The sequence below is a fragment of the Lissotriton vulgaris genome, chromosome 11, assembly GCF_964263255.1.
Source record: "Lissotriton vulgaris chromosome 11, aLisVul1.2, whole genome shotgun sequence".
Lineage (NCBI taxonomy): Eukaryota > Metazoa > Chordata > Amphibia > Caudata > Salamandridae > Lissotriton > Lissotriton vulgaris.
Genome location: NC_141699.1, coordinates 834,710,784 through 834,732,528, shown reverse-complemented (window position 1 = coordinate 834,732,528; position 21,745 = coordinate 834,710,784). Strand labels below are relative to the sequence as shown.

Here is a 21,745-nt window from a genome sequence, read left to right as displayed (position 1 = left end):
TCATTAATAGGGTTGGCCTTGTTTCTGGTTTAATTTGAAAGGTTTGTTCATGTTGGGGCTTCTTTTAGAGAGAAATTAATCTGCTGTGTTCGTTGCACCTATCTCCAGTGTAAGTACATATGCCATGTTTTCAAACGCCGTCGTTGCCAGGTAATGGAAATTTGCCGTTAAGGTGAACAAGCCTTGTTTTTTAAATGTTTATTATGTTTATGTGAGGGTCCTTTTGATCGTATAATATTAATGCTTAGATTATTTGACTCGTTTACGAATATTAGGAGTTGTGTAATATTTATAATCAATAACAGGAAACGTCAGATTGCCTACTTACTACACAGAGTGTACCTCTTGAATTGTGGCTGAACGGCAAAGTGCTGTGAAACCCTTTGCATATCGGCAGTGGATTTAATAAACATGAGCTCAGTTTAGCGGATTTACACTCCCGTATTTCTTGTGCGAATATTCTATTACATGCTGGAACACAGTTCAAGTGACACAACTATGGTGCGTTATGTACTCTTTCATAAATAAATACTAACCTTTGTCCTACTCTATCCTCCTGCTATCATTCCAAATCCAAATACAGTCCTGCCAAGCGTCACGCAACAGGTGTGACGCTCACGCATTTCAGTGCGGTGATCCCCATCCCCATCACCGCACTGAAATGCATTGTCACGCATTTTGCCACCTGATGCTGCCCCGGCTCTCTCTGCTGCTCCGAGGTGCGCCTGCTTCGAGTTCTAGTATCCGCGTCAGACTCATCATCATTACACTACAGGGGGGCCGAGCTGCCCTCACACTCATCATCATTACACTGCAGGGGGGCCGGGCTGCCCTCTGAGTAGAATACTGCACCTGTCAATCTCACCGACCGTGACACCACGGGGCGGGATTACATTTGGATGTGCGGCGGTAGAGTGCCGTCACGTCCGGAAGAACAGGAAAGCGGCGGGGGAATCTGTGAGAGTGCAGGCTGCTCTCGAAACAGTCTCTCATGCCAGTGCGTGCCCATCCCACCTGTTGCCTTGAAAAGGCCGCCTCAGAGCCCGACTCGAGGGCTCACTCATCTCTGGCCTGCCCTGTGAGCACTGCCTCACAAAGTAACGCTATGGCGTGTGGAGCGGCGGCTGCAGTATAAATAAACTAGTGGCTACAGGGAGGGGCAATGGCAGTCGTGCGCTCTTGACACCATGACCGTCCGAGTTGTGTTATTTCTGTCAAAAGACGCGTGGGTCCCGACCGGCGGATCAGCTGAACCCCGGCTTCCGCACGGACTGTGGCAGCCTCTGCAGTTCTTCCCTAGCAGTACTAAATTAAAAGTTAACAAAGTCCCAAGTCGGTGGACAGAAAGGATTATGTCCTATTTTAGTGTTGGTGATATGGGTACAGTGGTATAAAACATTTTTGGTCAAATGGGCATGCCGTGGACTCCGCGGGAAAGACAAAGGTACAGTATTGTGTAATTAGTTATCCATACACAGCAGTTACGCACTATAGTATTTGGGATAAACACGGGTAATGACAGTTTCTACACAGTGACTTAAAATACTTTCAACAAAGATTACAAATTTAATTAAGACTTATCACCACATGTGTTTGGTAACATTATTTAAATTTTATTACACTTTATCAATTCACAATTTTTGTTAAAAACATCATTTAAAAACATTTTGCAATAGACATGTTAATCACAATAGTTTTTTATAAAATGCATGTAAAAGAAAAGAATCAAAGGTCGAAGCGGCATTTCGGCTTTCTTTAGTACACCTTCCTCAGGACTGATTCTAGACAATTAAAATATTAAAAACACAAAGTTACCAAACAATTTTGATTGGATACAGTCTTTCATCTGTGTATTAACACATTTCATTTACCCGATTTTGTTACTCTGCTGTTTTACATCTTGGTATACAGAATTGCCCATTTTTTATCTCCATAGACCATTTAGGTACATGATTCAAGTCATGTTCTATACCTGCGTTCTCTGTTTGCATTCCTTTAATATTTACAATTATTATTTGCACATTATTACACACTTTATTTGCCTTCCCCTAGGAAATATATCCCATGTTAAAAAAGTCCCCATAGTACCACCACTAAAAGAAGCATGATGTCTCATATCATGCATGCGTACCTTATTGTTCCAGATGGAATTATTGCCCATGTGGAAAGAAACCGTTGTTTAAACGAAGAGTCCTTTTTGAATACGGACGGTTGGCAGATCACAAATTGCTAGTAATTATGTGCAAAATGTGTTGTCTCTAAATGAAGACATGAAAAATGCCTGTGACTTATAAGTATTAGCAGTCACAATCGGATTACATTAGGTAATAAATCTCATTATTACATACCTAGTACCAGAGGAGTGAATTCAATTTCCTCTAGGTTTTGATTACTTTTATTTATATATCTCTCATGGGGGACTTGATTTCCACTCTCCGTACCTGTTGATATAAAGAGATAATGCCCAGGGTTGTTTTAAATTGTTGTTCCCCTATTTTCATCCTCTCGGTTAATTCACTATGGTCAGCCTTGTACCTGTATGAAGGAATTGATTCTGCCGTATTAAGCTGCCAGAAGGAGCCACCGTTTTATGAAGGTTGTCGGCAATATTCTCTCTGTAGGGTTACAATTAATACCCTTGTAATTATTTTAAGTATAGCACACAAATTCTTGTGTAGCGGTCTGATTTCATTTAAAGATTGTACCACATTTTCACTCACCATAAGAGCTGGGTGAACGATCGCTGAAATCCGGGACCTCTTTCAATTAGGTCAGCATATGTCGGAAGAACGATCGACACGTTAGGGGTTGGCCTCACCGGGTTGTCGTTCCCTGTAGGGGTATTAGTCCAATTAGTTTATCTCATATTCCTTGATGGACTGCCTCTTCCTTACATGTGTGTGTTGTTTACTCTTACTACTCCCTTGTGGGGTTAGACTGTTGGTATTAGTCGTTTTTGTATTTATATAGTGCACCCTCCTTCTCTCTTTAATGATGGTTCATTAAAAACATAGTTAGAGTGCACCCATTTTCTACTTATGTTCCTTGTTACCCGACATAATCTTATAGTTCTTATCTCTAAGGAGGCCGGTTTGACTGAACTCTAGCTACTGGGTCACTGCTTAAAATAGACCCAATATCTACCCTTTTTGCTCACCTTTGTTTCTGATTACGGCCTCCCTGCTCCTTTCTTTCTGGCAGCCTGTCCTCGTTGTGAGAAGTTGGCCCGATATGCAACGTTCGCTATTCTAGCGATCGCTATGTATCGTTCCAACGACCCTTATGGTGTCTGGTTGTAAGTCAACCTATAGACCAGCTATCCTAGTAGCGTGGATACGAGCAGTCTAAGGCTAAAGACTCGAGAGGGCGTGTTAAGCCAGCTGTTTACCACACATGTACCCCTTGAACACCCAGTGAAAGGACACCACACAAGTGTTATGAAAATAAACAGGATATTTATTAAGAATCACAACAGCCCTGTACTCTTTATGAGGACAGGGTACTAAGCACAAACCAAATCTCTTTAGCAAATACTTCAAGTGCACAATTAAAACAAGTGTCCGAGGACACGGAAAGGTTAAGGTCTCGGGCGGACCCGATAAGGCAAGTCGGAAGCGAGGGACTCGGGACCCTAGAGTAAGGAGGCTATGCAGGCACCGAAATGCCGAGTTACCTAGCCACGAGGGCTGCGGCTGCACAAGTCTTACAGGCGTCGGGGTCTTCGCTGACGAGCCAGGAGCCGGAAGAAAGGAGTTGCTGGCCGGCGACCAGTGCTGAATAGTTCGTAGAGATCCAAGCCTGGATCGGAGATTGATGAAACCTGAAAGCAGAGGGGACCAAGTTCGTACTACTAGCCAGTAGTCAGAGGGTACCAGGAAGGCACCGGTTGGCCGTCACCTCGACTAGGTGAGTGGGCGACGCTAGGCTCTGCAGTCTCACGGACCAGGAGGCGTTGTCGGCGACCACGGTGGAGGTGCGAGCTGTCCCACGAAGGATGATGCTGTCGGCGTCGCTGGGCCCAGGATGGGGCAACAAGCCTTGGCAGATCTCAGGGCCACGGGGTGGGCCTAAGATGGCGTCTTGAGTGGACCAGGAGGGTCCGGGGTGCTTCTCGCAAAGATGGAAGCAAGGGCCAGTCTGGAGCAACCAGACCAGCAGTGATGATTCTCGGATGTCGTCACAGAAGGGCACAAGCCAGCGGCGAGTGACCAGACAACGGGCTGAGCAGCGAGCAGAAGGGCCCCACGCAGATCGTGGAGATGCTGGGAGACTGCACTTCGGTGCTAGAGCGGCTCAGGGTCGGGGTTTCTCGGACCCCAGAGCACTCACCAGAGAGTTACCTCGATGGTCGTGCTGGTTTTTAAGAGCGTGCAGGTTCTGATGATGGCCGGTCCCTCGAGGTCTCGTCGCACCCACAGATCACAGCTGAGCTGATGACGTGGGTAGAGGTCAGAGGTGCCAGGGAAGCCGGTTCTCGTCGAGCTGGGCCGTCGGATCCTTGAGGAAGGACTTGCAGCAAACCGCAGAGTTCTTAGTTGGTGCCCGCTGATGCAGGGTGACTACTCCTTAGCCACAAGGGAGAAATCTTGAGAAGAGTCTTGAAGTCCTTTCGTAGAAAGTATTCTTGATTCAAAGATGATCTAATTTGGAAGGGTCCCCGCTCCGGTCTTTATCCTAAAGAAAGGGGTGGGTACATGACTAGGTCCTGCCCTAAGGGTGGGACCAGGAAGGGGGGTAGTTACGCCCCTCTCCCCTGCCGGGCTTTCCCCAGGCCAGGGCTTTCCCCCGGCCAGGGCTGTCGCCCCTGGAACTGGTTCCAACCGGCAGATGCGTAGTGAGCACCGGGGTGCCACTCCGCAGTCACCTTCTCGCCAAAGCCCTACCTACCCAGAATACACAAACCCTGTCTGGGACGGTGCGAACAGCGCCCTCGACAGGAAACCCGTTGTCCAAGTGCTCCTCGCTGGAAGGACTCCCAGCAGCAGGAGGTCAGACTTGTGTCTGTGGTGGCAGCATCCATTTTGTGGAGCTGAGGCTTCAGTTAACTTTAACCGGGGTTCACAGTTACGTACATGTCGTGTCCCTCTAGAAGGGTGGGATACTAACCTCATCGCCAGAGTTGGTGAGAGGGCAGCACCCCGATTCGTATGACACCTTACTCGACATGTCTTGATAACGCGATACCGGAGTTACCGATATGGTACGCGTTATCATGGAACAGCTATTGGGGCTTGATTCCGCAAGCTGCCGCCGGGCTCGGCTCGGGCCTGAACCTAGCTCACACGAGCCCACGCACTCTGCCTTCAGGATTGATAAGGCCTGCCATAGGAGTGACTGATAGTGACTCGGGTGTCCATTGTATGGTTAGATATAGGGCTACTATACCTAAAGCGAAGGGTGGTTACACGTCTTCGCCCCAGCTGTCGTGCAGCCAGTTGTGTCAAATTTAAGAGGCCAGCCAGGGGTGGCATAATACATGCTGCAGCCCCTGGCGGCCCTGGGTACACCTATGCCCTGCGTTACGGGGTCTGATAAGGTGGCCCAGTACCAATTGGTAAATGCACCTAGGGTACATATCGTAATTTAGAAAGAGAACAGCCAGGCTGTGGGTCTGATTAGCAGGCCCACAGCCAGAGAAAGTCGTAAACCAGTGAAACAAAAGCAAAAAATCTGGGTGAGCATAGGATTGCAGACCCTACTCTCCTACATGACCCCCCCCCCAAACGTCGGAACAATAAGCTAACCCTGACCAGGTGAGTCTTCTTGTTCTAAGTGGAAATATCTGGAGAGCCCATCGGCATTGCCATGATCAGTACCAGGTCTATGTTCCACTGTAAAGTCCATCCCCTGTAGGGAAATGGACCACCTTAGCAGTTTGGGGTTTTCACCCTTCATCTGATTTAGCCACAAGAGGGGCTTATGGTCGGTCTGAATCTTGAAGTGAGTGCCAAACAAGTATGGCCTCAGCTTCTTCAGGGCCCAAACCACAGCAAAGGCCTCCCTCTCAATAGCTGACCAATTCTTCTCTCTAGGGGTCAGCCTTCTACTTATAAAAGCAATGGGCTGGTCTTGACCATCAAAATTCAGTTGAGAAAGAACAGCTCCCACACCCAACTCAGAAGCATCTGTTTGGACAATGAATGGTTTGGAGTAGTCCGGACTCTTGAGGATAGGCGCCGTGCACATGGCCTGCTTTAGGTCATCGAATGCTTTTTGACAGCTCGCTGTCCACTGAACCTTTTTTGGCATTTTCTTGCTTGTCAGTTCGTTTAATGGTGTCACGATGGAACCATAGTTCCTGACAAACTTCCGGTAGTATCCAGTCAGGCCCAAGACAGCTCGGACCTGAGTCTGGGTGGTTGGAGGAGCCCAGTCCCTGATTGACTGTATTTTGCTCTCCAGTGGCTGAACCTGGCCTCCACCTACAAGGTGGCCCAGGTATACAACCTGTGTCTGCCCTATCGGGCACTTGGTGGCCTTGATAGTGAGACCTGCTGCTTGCAGTGCCTCTAACGTCTTCCGCAGGTGGACCAGGTGATCCTCCCAGGTGGAGCTAAAGACAGCGATATCGTCAAGATACGCCGCACAGAAGTCATCCAGCCCAGTAAGGACTTGATTCACCAACCGTTGGAAGGTGGCAGGTGCATTTTTCAGACCAAAGGGCATCACCACGAACTGATAATGCCCACTAGGGGTTGAAAATGCGGTTTTAGGCTTGGCGTCCTCAGCTAACCTGATTTGCCAATACCCAGCGGTCAGGTCAAACGTACTTAAGTAGTTGGCCGAAGCCAATCTATCGATAAGCTCGTCTGCCCTTGGTATTGGGTGGGCGTCAGTCTTAGTGACTGCATTGAGACCCCTGTAGTCTACGCAAAACCTCATCTCTCTCTTACCACCCTGGGTGTGAGGTTTCGGCACTAGAACTACGGGACTAGCCCAAGGGCTATCCGAGGGTTCAATGACTCCCAGCTCCAACATTTTCTGCACTTCACTCTTGATGCAGTCTCTAACGTGATCAGGCTGCCGGTAGATTTTACTCTTTACGGGCAAGCTGTCACCAGTGTCAACCTCATGGGTGCACCAATCGGTCTGGCTGGGTGTTAGAGAAAACATATGTCTGAACGACTGAAGAACCTGTTTACAGTCGCTCTGTTGATGTTCGGAGAGGCTGCCACAAAAGACAACACCATCTACCGATCCATCGTCAGGGTTCTGAGTGAGCAGGTCGGGGAGAGGGTCACTCTCTTCTTCCTGTCCCTCATCTAGGGCCATGAGCAAACTCATGTCCTTCCTGTCGACATATGCCTTGAGCCTGTTGACATGAAGCACCCTGTGGGGGCTCCGGGGAGTTCCCAGGTCGACCAGGTAGGTGACCTCTCCCTTTTTCTCCAGGATGGTGTAGGGCCCGGACCATTTGTCCTTGAGCGCTGCTGGGGCCACTGGCTCCAACACCCACACCTTCTGTCCGGGCTGGTAAACAGTCAAGACAGCCTTTTGGTCATGCCAAGCTTTTTGGAGTTCTTGGCTGGCCTTAAGGTTTTCAGATGCCTTTTCCATGTATTCAGCCATCCGCGAGCGGAGGCCAAGCACATAGTCCACTATGTTGGTTGCAGGCTTTTTGAGAGGTCTCTCCCATCCTTCCTTCACCAAACACAGGGGTCCCCTTACAGGATGCCCGTACAAAAGTTCAAAAGGGCTGTAGCCAACCCCCTTCTGTGGGACTTCTCTGTAGGCGAACAAGAGGCAGGGGATCAGGACGTCCCATCTACGCCGAAGCTTTTCCGGTAGTCCATGAATCATCCCTTTTAGGGTCCTGTTGAATCTCTCAACAAGCCCATTGCATTGTGGGTGATAGGGTGTAGTGAACTTGTAGTTAACACCACATTCCTTCCACATAGCAGTTAAGTAGCTCGACATAAAGTTTGCACCTCTGTCGGAGACGACCTCCTTAGGGAAGCCCACTCTGGAGAACACTCCAACTAGGGCTCTTGCCACAACAGGGGCTGTAGTGGTCCTAAGGGGAATAGCTTCAGGATACCTGGTGGCATGATCCACTACCACCAGTATAAACTTGTGCCCTGATGCTGTTGGTGGTTCCATGGGACCGACGATGTCGATCCCCACCCGTTCAAAGGGTACCCCCACCACAGGCAGTGGTATAAGGGGGGCCTTTGTCGTGCCACCTGACTTACCACTGGCTTGGCAAGTGACACAGGAGCGGCAGAACTCCTTGGTATCTTCGTTCATGTGAGGCCAGTGAAAGTGTGAGACGAGCCTGTCCCACGTTTTCGTCTGGCCCAAGTGACCTGCTAAGGGAATCTCGTGGGCCAAGGTAAGTAGGAAACCACGCTGAGACAAGGGTACAACCAGCCTCCTGGTCATGCCAGGCTTGGGGTCTCTTGACTCAGTGTACAGGAGTCCATCTTCCCAGTATACCTTGTGGGTACCTGTGGCGTTCCCAGCAGCCTCAGCAGCAGCCTGCTGTCTGAGGGGTTCAAGAGAAGGGCAGTCTAACTGGTCCTTCCCCAGGTCTTCCCTTGAGGGTCCCCCTGAACCCAAGAATTCAACTTGATCAAGTTCGAATTCCCTAGGCTCAGTTTCCCGCAATTCCTGTAGGTCAGCCTCCTCTGAGACTTGATCCTCGACCTGGGGCAAGGGGGAAGGCGCAGCCTTAACCCTACTGCTCTTTTTCTTGGGAGGTGTCTGGTCCGTTGTTCCAGGATCCAGCACCTGTTCAGTGGGGCATTTCCTGACCTGTGACCTAGTCACAGCGAACACATGTGCTGGCAACCCTAACATTTCCATGTGAGTCCGGTGCTCCACTTCTGACCATTGTGACGACTCCAAATCATTGCCCAACAAACAATCCACTGGGAGGTCTGGACTAACTACAACCTTCTTTTGGCCAGTTACCCCTCCCCAGGAGAAAGCTACAATTGCCATACTGTGATTGGTAGTGACATTGCTTGCATTGGTCACCAGGAATTCTGTACCTGGCATGATCTGTCCAGGGTCCACAAAGTTAGGCGTCACCATGGTGCCGCTGGCACAAGTGTCCCTATAGGCCTGAGCCATCTTTCCATTTATGAAAGGCGTCTGTCGGTATTTGCCCAAAGAATTGGGGCTTACGTCAGGGGACACGTCCACGTCCCCTGTACTGACAAGGACAGCCTGAGTGAGTGTGCCAACTAAGTTGTCACGCCCCTCAGAACCCAGGGTTAACCCTACTAAACCCTTGGGAGGCGCACTACCACTGCTGACTGTACTAGGGGGCACAGGTGCCTTAGGGGCTGCAGTGGCAGGAGTCTGCCCTCCTCCTTTCTTGGTGCACTCACTAAACCAGTGAGATTTACTTTTACAGTACTGGCACCATCTTTTGGATTGGCCTTCTTTCTTCTTTTGGGGAGCCTGACCCCCACCCTCTTTGGGTTGTTGGGGACCTGTCGAAGACTTCTGGTCATTTTGTTCCCCCTTAGAATCTTTACCCTTCTGGTCTGCTTTCTTCTGACCACCTTGATTCTGGCCCTGGTTCTGTTTGACTCTCGTACGAACCCATCTGTCTGCCTTCTTTCCCAATTCTTGGGGAGAGGTCAGATCCGAGTCGACAAGATGCTGATGCAACAACTGGTTCTGACAATTGTTTAAAATTTGTTCTCTCATCATCAAATTATACAATCCTTCGTAATCAGTAACCTTACTGCCCAGCAACCAGCCCTCAAAAGCCTTAGTGGCACAATCGACAAAATCAGACCAATCTTGAGACTGCGTTTTCTGGGTATCCCTGAACAGCACCCTGTACTGCTCAGTGGTTAGGCCGAACCCTTCAACGAGTGTATTTTTCAAGACTTGGTAATCGTTCGCATCCTCTACCCTTGTGGTGAGGAGCTTGTCTCTTCCTTTTCCTTCAAAGGAGAGCCACAAGATAGCTGCCCACTGACTCTGGGGAACGCCCTGCACAGTGCAGGCCCTCTCCAAAGCAGTAATCCATTTGTGGATGTCGTCCCCTTGTTTAAAGGGGGGCACTATCTTCCCAAGGTGTTTCGTATCGAAACTCTTTTCCCTATTGCTAGGTACATTGCTGCCACCAGTGGGGACTACCCCACTTAACTGTTGCTCCCTTGCAAAGGCAAGCCTCTCTTTGGCCAGGGCAAGTTCTTCCCTTTCGATCCTTAGATTAGCTGCCCTTTCCTTAGCTTCGTACACTCTCCTCTGAGGGGACGTCATCCCTCTCTGAGACGAGTTGTGAGAGCCATTGGTTTGAAGGGATCTGCCAGAGCCTCTCGACAGAGATCTGGCTCGTCCATTCCCAATGTTAAGCTGACCTGATAGTGGCCCCAGGGGTCCCCCAGTACCGCTATCATGTTTGCTTAAGTTGGACCTGCTTAGTCTGACGACTTCTACCTGTCCCTTATCTGCCTCATCCCCAGAGAGATCCTCATCCTCATCTTCCTCCCCATCTTCGTTCTCAGTTGCGAGGTGGATGAGGTCAGGATCGTCTCGGGTTCCCTCGAGGGGAGGCATGTCTCCTTCTGGATTAGAATGGCTAAGAAGCTTCTCAGCCTTTCTGGCATCATAAGTCTCGAGGAGACCAATCAGAAAGGAGGTGGTGGGGTTAGCCCCTTGCTTAATCTTCCTAGAGGTACATACTTGTCGTAACTCATGGAAGTTAAGCGCAGTATATCTTGAAGGGATGACCTGTGGAGGGTCAACTGACACAAGGGGAGACTCAGAGTTTCCTCCTTTGTCCGACATACTGCTTCTAGTGTGGCGTAAGTGATGCACCTACCTACACTATGTGTTTCCCTACTGTTCCCTTGCTAAGAGTTGCAGCCAAGGTGTGCTAAGCCTTGAGGAGCTACAACAGCTGGTTCAGTAGAACTCAGAGTATTCTAAGCTTTAGTTATATGTACTAACAGTACTTATGCGATCTTTCAACAAGATATTCTTAGGATACGTGTGGTAAAACAACAGCAAGCTCAAATCCCAACCGCTGCTCACCAATGTGAGAAGTTGGCCCGATATGCAACGTTCGCTATTCTAGCGACCGCTATGTATCGTTCCAACGACCCTTATGGTGTCTGGTTGTAAGTCAACCTATAGACCAGCTATCCTAGTAGCGTGGATACGAGCAGTCTAAGGCTAAAGACTCGAGAGGGCGTGTTAAGCCAGCTGTTTACCACACATGTACCCCTTGAACACCCAGTGAAAGGACACCACACAAGTGTTATGAAAATAAACAGGATATTTATTAAGAATCACAACAGCCCTGTACTCTTTATGAGGACAGGGTACTAAGCACAAACCAAATCTCTTTAGCAAATACTTCAAGTGCACAATTAAAACAAGTGTCCGAGGACACGGAAAGGTTAAGGTCTCGGGCGGACCCGATAAGGCAAGTCGGAAGCGAGGGACTCGGGACCCTAGAGTAAGGAGGCTATGCAGGCACCGAAATGCCGAGTTACCTAGCCACGAGGGCTGCGGCTGCACAAGTCTTACAGGCGTCGGGGTCTTCGCTGACGAGCCAGGAGCCGGAAGAAAGGAGTTGCTGGCCGGCGACCAGTGCTGAATAGTTCGTAGAGATCCAAGCCTGGATCGGAGATTGATGAAACCTGAAAGCAGAGGGGACCAAGTTCGTACTACTAGCCAGTAGTCAGAGGGTACCAGGAAGGCACCGGTTGGCCGTCACCTCGACTAGGTGAGTGGGCGACGCTAGGCTCTGCAGTCTCACGGACCAGGAGGCGTTGTCGGCGACCACGGTGGAGGTGCGAGCTGTCCCACGAAGGATGATGCTGTCGGCGTCGCTGGGCCCAGGATGGGGCAACAAGCCTTGGCAGATCTCAGGGCCACGGGGTGGGCCTAAGATGGCGTCTTGAGTGGACCAGGAGGGTCCGGGGTGCTTCTCGCAAAGATGGAAGCAAGGGCCAGTCTGGAGCAACCAGACCAGCAGTGATGATTCTCGGATGTCGTCACAGAAGGGCACAAGCCAGCGGCGAGTGACCAGACAACGGGCTGAGCAGCGAGCAGAAGGGCCCCACGCAGATCGTGGAGATGCTGGGAGACTGCACTTCGGTGCTAGAGCGGCTCAGGGTTGGGGTTTCTCGGACCCCAGAGCACTCACCAGAGAGTTACCTCGATGGTCGTGCTGGTTTTTAAGAGCGTGCAGGTTCTGATGATGGCCGGTCCCTCGAGGTCTCGTCGCACCCACAGATCACAGCTGAGCTGATGACGTGGGTAGAGGTCAGAGGTGCCAGGGAAGCCGGTTCTCGTCGAGCTGGGCCGTCGGATCCTTGAGGAAGGACTTGCAGCAAACCGCAGTGTTCTTAGTTGGTGCCCGCTGATGCAGGGTGACTACTCCTTAGCCACAAGGGAGAAATCTTGAGAAGAGTCTTGAAGTCCTTTCGTAGAAAGTATTCTTGATTCAAAGATGATCTAATTTGGAAGGGTCCCCGCTCCGGTCTTTGTCCTAAAGAAAGGGGTGGGTACATGACTAGGTCCTGCCCTAAGGGTGGGACCAGGAAGGGGGGTAGTTACGCCCCTCTCCCCTGCCGGGCTTTCCCCAGGCCAGGGCTTTCCCCCGGCCAGGGCTGTCGCCCCTGGAACTGGTTCCAACCGGCAGATGCGTAGTGAGCACCGGGGTGCCACTCCGCAGTCACCTTCTCGCCAAAGCCCTACCTACCCAGAATACACAAACCCTGTCTGGGACGGTGCGAACAGCGCCCTCGACAGGAAACCCGTTGTCCAAGTGCTCCTCGCTGGAAGGACTCCCAGCAGCAGGAGGTCAGACTTGTGTCTGTGGTGGCAGCATCCATTTTGTGGAGCTGAGGCTTCAGTTAACTTTAACCGGGGTTCACAGTTACGTACATGTCGTGTCCCTCTAGAAGGGTGGGATACTAACCTCATCGCCAGAGTTGGTGAGAGGGCAGCACCCCGATTCGTATGACACCTTACTCGACATGTCTTGATAACGCGATACCGGAGTTACCGATATGGTACGCGTTATCATGGAACAGCTATTGGGGCTTGATTCCGCAAGCTGCCGCCGGGCTCGGCTCGGGCCTGAACCTAGCTCACACGAGCCCACGCACTCTGCCTTCAGGATTGATAAGGCCTGCCATAGGAGTGACTGATAGTGACTCGGGTGTCCATTGTATGGTTAGATATAGGGCTACTATACCTAAAGCGAAGGGTGGTTACACGTCTTCGCCCCAGCTGTCGTGCAGCCAGTTGTGTCAAATTTAAGAGGCCAGCCAGGGGTGGCATAATACATGCTGCAGCCCCTGGCGGCCCTGGGTACACCTATGCCCTGCGTTACGGGGTCTGATAAGGTGGCCCAGTACCAATTGGTAAATGCACCTAGGGTACATATCGTAATTTAGAAAGAGAACAGCCAGGCTGTGGGTCTGATTAGCAGGCCCACAGCCAGAGAAAGTCGTAAACCAGTGAAACAAAAGCAAAAAATCTGGGTGATCATAGGATTGCAGACCCTACTCTCCTACACTCGTCTCCTCTGCACGGCGTTCAAGAGAAATGCTCACACTGCGGTATTTCCTGCCTAAATAGTAGACGCCAGTTGATTGGGCGCCTTGTTCCCGGGGTTTAATTGGTCAAGATGCGTTAATGCTGTTTGAGTCGCTATGGCTACTACCGCTTTTCATGGTCTGCTCCTATTTGATGGATCTGTCATCCCTAGCTAAGCCTATTGGTTTAGATGATAAACGCGTTACCATGGGAACATTTTTTGTTGTTGTCTTAGTAGAAGAGTGCCGCGCTTGAGTTTGTAAGAGCGTCTCTTCCACGAACGCTTTAAATCCAATAATGATTGTTGGGTTCCTGAAACTCAAGCGCGGCACTCTTCTACTAAGACAACAACAAAAAATGTTCCCATGGTAACGCGGGTAACAAGGAACATAAGTAGAAAATGGGTGCACTCTAACTATGTTTTTAATGAACCATCATTAAAGAGAGAAGGAGAGCGCACTATATAAATACAAAAACGACTAGTACCAACAGTCTAACCCCACAAGGTAGTAGTAAGAGTAAACAACACACAAATGTAAGGAAGAGGCAGTCCATTAAGGAACATGAGATAAACTAATTGGACTAAAGCTAGAGTTTAGTCAAACCGGCCCCCTTAGAGATAAGAACTACAAGATTATGTCGGGTAACAAGGAGCATAAGTAGAAAATGGGTGCACTCTAACTATGTTTTTAATGAACCATCATTAAAGAGAGAAGGAGAGCGCACTATATAAATACAAAAACGACTAATAACAACAGTCTAACCCCAGAAGGGAGTAGTAAGAGTAAACAACACACAAATGTAAGGAAGAGGCAGTCCATCAAGGAATATGAGATAAACTAATTGGACTAATACCCCTACTGGGAACGACAACCCGGTGAGGCCAACCCCTAACGTGTCGATCGTTCTTCCGACATATGCTGACCTAATTGAAAGAGGTCCCGGATTTCAGCGATCGTTCACCCAGCTCTTATGGTGAGTGAAAATTTGGTACAATCTTTAAATGAAATCAGACCGCTACACAAGAATTTGTGTTCTATACTTAAAATAATAACAAGGGTATTAATTGTTACCCTACAGAGAGAATATTGCCGACAACCTTCATAAAACGGTGGCTCCTTCTGGCAGCTTAATACGGCAGAATCAATTCCTTCATACAGGTACAAGGCTGACCATAGTGAATTAACAGAGAGTATGAAAATAGGGGAACAACAATTTAAAACAACCCTGGGCATTATCTCTTTATATCAACAGGTACGGAGAGTGGAAATCAAGTCCCCCATGAGAGATATATAAATAAAAGTAATCAAAACCTAGAGGAAATTGAATTCACTCCTCTGGTACTAGGTATGTAATAATGAAATTTATAACCTAATGTAATCCGATTGTGACTGCTAATACTTATAAGTCACAGGCATTTTTCATGTCTTCATTTAGAGACAACGCATTTTGCACATAATTACTAGCAATTTGTGATCTGCCAACCGTCCGTATTCAAAAAGGACTCTTCGTTTAAACAACGGTTTCTTTCCACATGGGCAATAATTCCATCTGGAACAATAAGGTACGCATGCATGATATGAGACATCATGCTTCTTTTAGTGGTGGTACTATGGGGACTTTTTTAACATGGGATATATTTCCTAGGGGAAGGCAAATAAAGTGTGTAATAATGTGCAAATAATAATTGTAAATATTAAAGGAATGCAAACAGAGAACGCAGGTTTAGAACATGACTTGAATCATGTACCTAAATGGTCTATGGAGATAAAAAATGGGCAATTCTGTATACCAAGATGTAAAACAGCAGAGTAACAAAATCGGGTAAATGAAATGTGTTAATACACAGATGAAAAAGACTGTATCCAATCAAAAGTGTTTGGTAACTTTGTGTTTTTAATATTTTAATTGTCTAGAATCAGTCCTCAGGAAGGTGTACTAAAGAAAGCCGAAATGCCGCGTCGACCTTTGATTCTTTTCTTTTACATGCATTTTATAAAAAACTATTGTGATTAACATGTCTATTGCAAAATGTTTTTAAATGATGTTTTTAACAAAAATTGTGAATTGATAAAGTGTAATAAAATTTAAATAATGTTACCAAACACATGTGGTGATAAGTCTTAATTAAATTTGTAATCTTTGTTGAAAGTATTTTAAGTAACTGTGTAGAAACTGTCATTACCCGTGTTTATCCCAGATACTATAGTGCGTAACTGCTGTGTATGGATAACTAATTACACAATACTGTACCTTTGCCTTTCCCGCGGAGTCCACGGTATGCCCATTTGACCAAAAATGTTTTATACCACTGTACCCATATCACCAACACTAAAATAGGACATAATCCTTTCTGTCCACCACTTGGGACTTTGTTAACTTTTAATTCTGTTTTTCCCCACGGTCCTGTATAACTCTATGTGGGGTCCTCCTTGTTTTTCCAAACTTCCCTAGCAGTACACCAGCCCCTCCTGTAATCATGCACGGGCCAGTGCTTGCTGAGGTGGGTGTTATTGCAGTGAGGTGCGTCCTAAACAATTAACGTTACTGAAGTCCACTCTCATATAGTAAGTTGTGCCTCAGCGAGGTATCTTTATTTTCAATGTACTTTACATTTTATTATTAGCGCTAGCGCGCCAACAGTGCTGCCGCTCCTATTACTTCACGTGGTCAGTGCCTGCCATTGTGTGTCGGTGTAGTTGCTCTGTGACAGCCCATAAGTGAAAACAAATATGTGAAGGAGCCCCTCTGTCCATCTGGGCAGTGTGCGGGCTGAGCATTCACTTACATTACGTTATGAAAGTTAGACTGTTGCAGAGGGCAGCCTGCTTTGAAATTGTTTAGCAGTTACACTAGCACATTTAAATTTATTCGAACCCCTCTCGTTATGCACATGCTCTTACTGCATCTAATTTCCATGACAGCGTTTTTGTAGAAACGTTTACATTTTATTTTTAACAGGCTGTTTTCCAAATACTGACTTTGCTGACATTTACAGAAACGTCCTTTTGTTAGTTGTGGTGCGGCACTGACTGTCAATGAGTGGTGCATATCTGGGTCTTTGTTGTGGTTAACAGTAGGATCAGCTTAAAAGGGACTCTAGATGCTTTAGTTTCTGGTGCTTTCCAGCGGTTTTTACATCTTCTTCAAGTGTCTTGTTTCTTAAATGGGTGTAATTGCATATATTTATATGTTTTCCTAGTCTTCTTTGCTTGATTTTGCTTGCAAAAAAGTGTCACTCATATTCGCAGGAATGTCACTCATAATTGAACTGAAATTATTAAAATGTCACACTAGGCAATCTCAGACCTTGGCAGCTATGCAAATAACTGACTAACCTATCCACCACTTAAAATGTACTTGCATGTTTCACTATACTAATTCAACACTAATCCTCTGTGGGTCCCGAAGTAGCGTGCTACACGCCGAAACAGCGCTTCGACGCCTCGTCAGGGGTAGTAAGCGCTATATAAATGCAATTACAATACAATACAATACCAGTGGCAAAACTGGTCAATCAGGCGATGCTTTTAAAAAGGCTCAACTAGATCCGAACTTGGTGGGGGGAATATGGGCTAACATTTGAAATAATGGGGCAAAGTTCAGGTACTCTGTACCCAGAGTACCTGGTCATTTCCAAGAAGTGCGGGTACTCTCCAATTAAAAGTATTGCGCCACTCTTGAGAAGTACAGGTACTCTCTTTCTCAAAATAAACAAGCATTTGCAATGCAATAGGTCTAGTCTCGCATTTACGCAAGTTTGAGCTATTGGCATTGTAAATGACAATGCCTTTTATTTATGTTTTTGTTTTAAAAAAATAAATAAAAGACTTAGTCAGTCAGTAATTCTTTATTCGGTGATTAAAAAACACCATAAAAGCACAATTATTTACAAGTTAAAATACAATTAAATCATTATCTTGAGCCTGACTGGTTTTTACACATGGGTTAAAAAAAGATTAGAAATTCATTACGACAATCAGTATCAAGCATGCCCCCTAGTTTCCCTTAATCTCATCGAGACTTTAATAAAATTCATAATGCAACAGAGTGTCCTAGGCTCATTTGCCCTTTGCAGAAAAAGTAGAGCATCTTTAGCATGATTCAATTTGGCTTGTTTTAAAATTTCTACCAGAAATCTACGCCTGGGTATTGTATAAAAGGAACACAAAAGTACAAAATGAAGGGTGTCCTGCGGAGACTTATTGTCGCAGCCGCAGGCACCCTTCTGCTCAATTGTTAGTGTAAAACCTGGCGGATCAGCCAGTAGATGTGATAAAATATTGAGCCTAAAACGAGACATTAAAAACCTGTCCTGGGCATTATGCATGAGAAAGAGATACGGTTCCATCCCCTCGGTGGTTTTAACAAGGCAATGGGCGCTTACTGAGTGTTTGGTCCCTTCAACAGCTGCTCTACGTGTGATTCTCTGGTCCAAAAAAGATCTCTTTATTTTGGCCTTGTCTTCGGATACAATTACTGCAGGGTTTGTGAAAAGCTCCTTGCAACCTAGACTTTCCTGCCTATTCTTCACATATCTTAGCCACGGGATATTCATACATTTGTCCCTATAGAGGCAATCTTTTAGGATTTGTCTACTCAGGGCTGCTTCAGGGTTTATCCATATTTTTATCCAGGCTAAGATAGGTCTAAGTGTAACCAAATTCTCAATGTAAGGCCTCCCTAATTCCCTATGAGCAATTACAGCTGGGGAACTCTGGGGTATTTTTAAAATAGATCGAAAAAATGTATTTTCCTCCAGCTGCAATTGGTCAATGTTTACAAAACCCCACTTTGAGAAGTTGGCCTGATATATGATGTTTCCAATTCTGGAACCACCTTGTATCAGTCAAAACAATCCCTTATGATGTCTGGTTGTAAGTCAACCTTATAGACAAGCTATCCTAATGGTAGCATGGACTAAGCAGCCTTAAAGGCTTAACTTAAGGGGTCGTGTTAAGCAAGCTGTTTTACCAATCACAATCCTGTAATATCAAATGAAAGGACACCACACAAGTATATATTATAAAAATATATGTATTTATTACTAGAATAATCCTCTGTACTCTTTATGAGTGCAGAGGCACAAGCGTTTAAAAAAAAGCACAGTTAAACATATGAAAGTTGGACAATTATGGATGAGGGCGGGTGGCCACTCAAACCATATATTAAGAAAGTGGTATAAGAGATACCAATCGAACAGTGGTTAGGCCTAGGGCCTAGGGAATCGCTGGGAGCAGTCGGGACTAGCAATGCTGAAGTCGGGAAAAGCCAGCGGGATTCGGGTGCAGCGCTTAAAGCACAGGCATGCACCAATGTAAAGTCAATGGTGCGTAAAAGTTATAAAGTTACAGTTTAAGAATACTTCCGCTCAACCTAGAAGGACGAAACTTTAAGACACATACACTAGAGGTGTGTACCAGTGTGGGAACACCGGCGTTGCTGAGTTACCTCACCCACAGGAAGCGGGTGCACAGGTGCGAAGTAGTGTCGGGTTTTGTCACGCAGGTTGCTGGTGCTTGGAGCTGAAGATGCTGCAGGCGTCGAGACGAGAAGTGTCCGGTGTGATCCAAGGGTGGATCGAAGTTAAAGATGATCTGAAAGCAGAGGGGACAGAGTCTGGGTCACTTAGCAGTGACCAGGGTGGAACCAGAAGGAACCAGGCAATGTCGGGCGCTTTCAGGTCGCTGACGAGTCGCTTCTCTCCGCTGCCACGTGGACTCTGGGGCACCGAGGATGTCCAGGAGTGGATCACGAGCTGTCCCACGCAGGCTCTCGCTGTCGGCGGTGTCGGCTTCCAGATTGGAGCAAACAACCCTTGGCAAGGGCAACCCACGCAGGATTCGAAGATGGCGTTGTACTCGGACCAGGAGGGTCAGAGCGGGTGCTCCTTTTCAGGGGAGCGAGGGCAAGTCTGGAGCAACCAGAATCACAAGTTAGTTTTCAAGGTTCATCGGCACAGGGGCCACAAGCCAACGGGCAAGTGACCGGGCCAACGCGTTGAGCCAAAAGATGCAGAAGGGCCCCACACAGCACTCTGTGAGTGTGGAGGGGTGAGCTTTGGTGCAAGAGAGGCTCAGGGCTGGGGCTTCTCAAACCCCAATGCACAGCTTCGAGGGTCACTCGGGGGCTGCACGGTCAGCGTCTCGTGGGCTTTCCAAGAAGGTGGGCCCCACGCTTCAGGTCGCCTCCACGGGTCTCAGCTCTGCAGGGACTGTGGATTGGGCTGTTAGAAGGCAGGCACGCTTGGTCTTGTCGAACTCTGTCGCTCGAGTTCCGGCGGGAACTGCAACAAAGCAAACGTCGAGGTGCGGGATGGTGCCTGTTTGCACAGGGTGGTCACCCCTTGACCACAAGGGAGATTCTTCAGTTTTCTACGTCGAGTAGGATGTCGAAGGGTCCAGAGTTTCGTTTCATAAGTTTCAGTCAGGATAATATGAGTGCTTTGGCCCTACTCCCATTCTTATACCAATGTAGGGGGCTGGATTACCTGCTAGGTCCCTCCTATGGGTGGAACCTAGGAAGGGGGTGGATATACCCCTTTCCCTTTGTCCAGGGTCGCGCTGGGACTGGGGCTGGTGTGCCCCAGAACCAGTTTGACCGGATTATGCAAGGGGAAGCCTTGTGCGCCCCAGGCACTGTCTGGTTTCTTTCAAACCTCCCTGCTACAATCCACTATCTCCTGTCTGAGGTGGTGTGACACCTCCCTGTGACAGAAAACCCTTTGTCCAGGCCTCCTCGGCTGAGTTTCGGTCAGTAGCAGGAGGTCAGACTCGTGTCTGTGGCAGAAGCGTCCATTTTGTGGTGCTGAGGATCTTTTAAAATCAACCGCATTTTAGCAAAGTAACATGTCTTCTCCCTCTAGAGGGGTGGAATGCTATCCCCGTCGACAGGACTGTCGAGGGGATAGTATTCCAAATCGTATGACACCTTACACGACATGTTTTGATAAAGCCAAACCAAAGTTAACATATTAACGTGATGGATTATAATGCACTTAATAGTATATAGTATGGCATTATCCCGGAACAGCTTAGGAAGTTGTTCCCGACAGCTGCAGACAGGCCCAGCTCATGCCAGAGCACCATCTCACGTTAAACCACGCACTCTGCCTCCAGGATTGATTGATAAGGCCTGCCATAGGAGTGACTCACAGGTTTATATGTGTCCAGATATAGGTTTAGATATAGGTATACTATATCTAAGCAAGAGGTGGTTATACTAACTTGCCCCAGCTGAGTGATCAGCCAGTTGTGTCAATTTAAGAACCAGCCAGGGGTGGCAAAAGCTATGCTGCAGCCCCTGGTAGGCCTTGGATGCACCTATGCCCTTGGCACCTATAGTGCACTATATAGGGGCTGACAAGGTGTCCAGTACCAATCAGGTTATGCACCTAGGGTGCATGGAGTCCATTTTAAGGAGTGAGCAGAGAGCCTGTGGCCCTGATTAGCAGGGAACCAGGCCAACTAAGTCGAAAACCAGGTAAACACAAGGCAAAAAATCTGAGGTAACCATAGTCAGGTTTCCACCTTCCTACACAACCCCCCCCCCCCAAACGAAAGGAGATAAGGCTATCCTTGACCAGGTAAGCCTATATTGCCTGAGTGGCCATATAAGGAAGTACCTGCACTAGCATGGTTACCCCCTGTCTCATGGTCCACTAAGCAATCCCTCACCCTTGGGGTATTAGAGGGTCTCCACCATAGGGAATCACTACATTGGGTGTGTTTTTGCAAAGTAAAAGGCTGGTGTGGATATGGAGTATTGAAGTGAGGCTCCACTAATTTAGGGCTCAGCTTCCTTCAATTATCTTTCACCATGTATGCCTTTCTTTCTTAAACTGAGCTGCACTGTGCTCTCAGGGTCAACCTCTGGCTACCAAAAGCTGGAGGCTGGGTCCCTTCTGTTGGCTTACTGGAGGGACAGTTCAGGTTTGGGCCCTTTGGGTCCCAGGTTTGGCTGTGCCCAACAGAATCCATCTGTGGGAGGTCCCTAACTAATTTTAAGGGGGTTCCCTCAGGAGTTTTTAAAGTTTTCACCTTAGTAGGGCTACTAGCCCCTAATCTGTTGATGGGGGTGCTGTATTTGACAGGTGGCCCTATGGGGCTCACTGTCCTTCTGGTCCTCTGCAGCCCTGGGCTGACTAAGGCAAGGCAAAAAGGGGCAGGTTACCTGCTCCAGACTGGATCCCCCCTGAGAAGGGTCCTCTGCCATCAGAGGCTCTGTC

The 21,745-nt window shown here is 47.9% G+C and overlaps 1 protein-coding gene across 18 annotated transcripts in view; it reads left to right on the top strand.

The window, feature by feature from the left end:
* The first annotated feature begins 25 nt into the window (after positions 1 to 25).
* The window catches only part of CEP19 (centrosomal protein 19), a 115,004-nt gene continuing 93,284 nt past the window's right edge, over positions 26 to 21,745 (top strand). For 2 of the 18 annotated variants that reach the window (XR_015300956.1, XM_086943965.1), the window contains exon 1: positions 26 to 109. The gene's annotated coding sequence lies outside the window, so the exon portion shown is untranslated. Of the gene's footprint in view, positions 173 to 21,745 lie in introns of all 18 variants that reach the window. The other 16 variants (XR_015300955.1, XM_086943962.1, XR_015300953.1 and 13 more) reach the window with 12 other exon arrangements.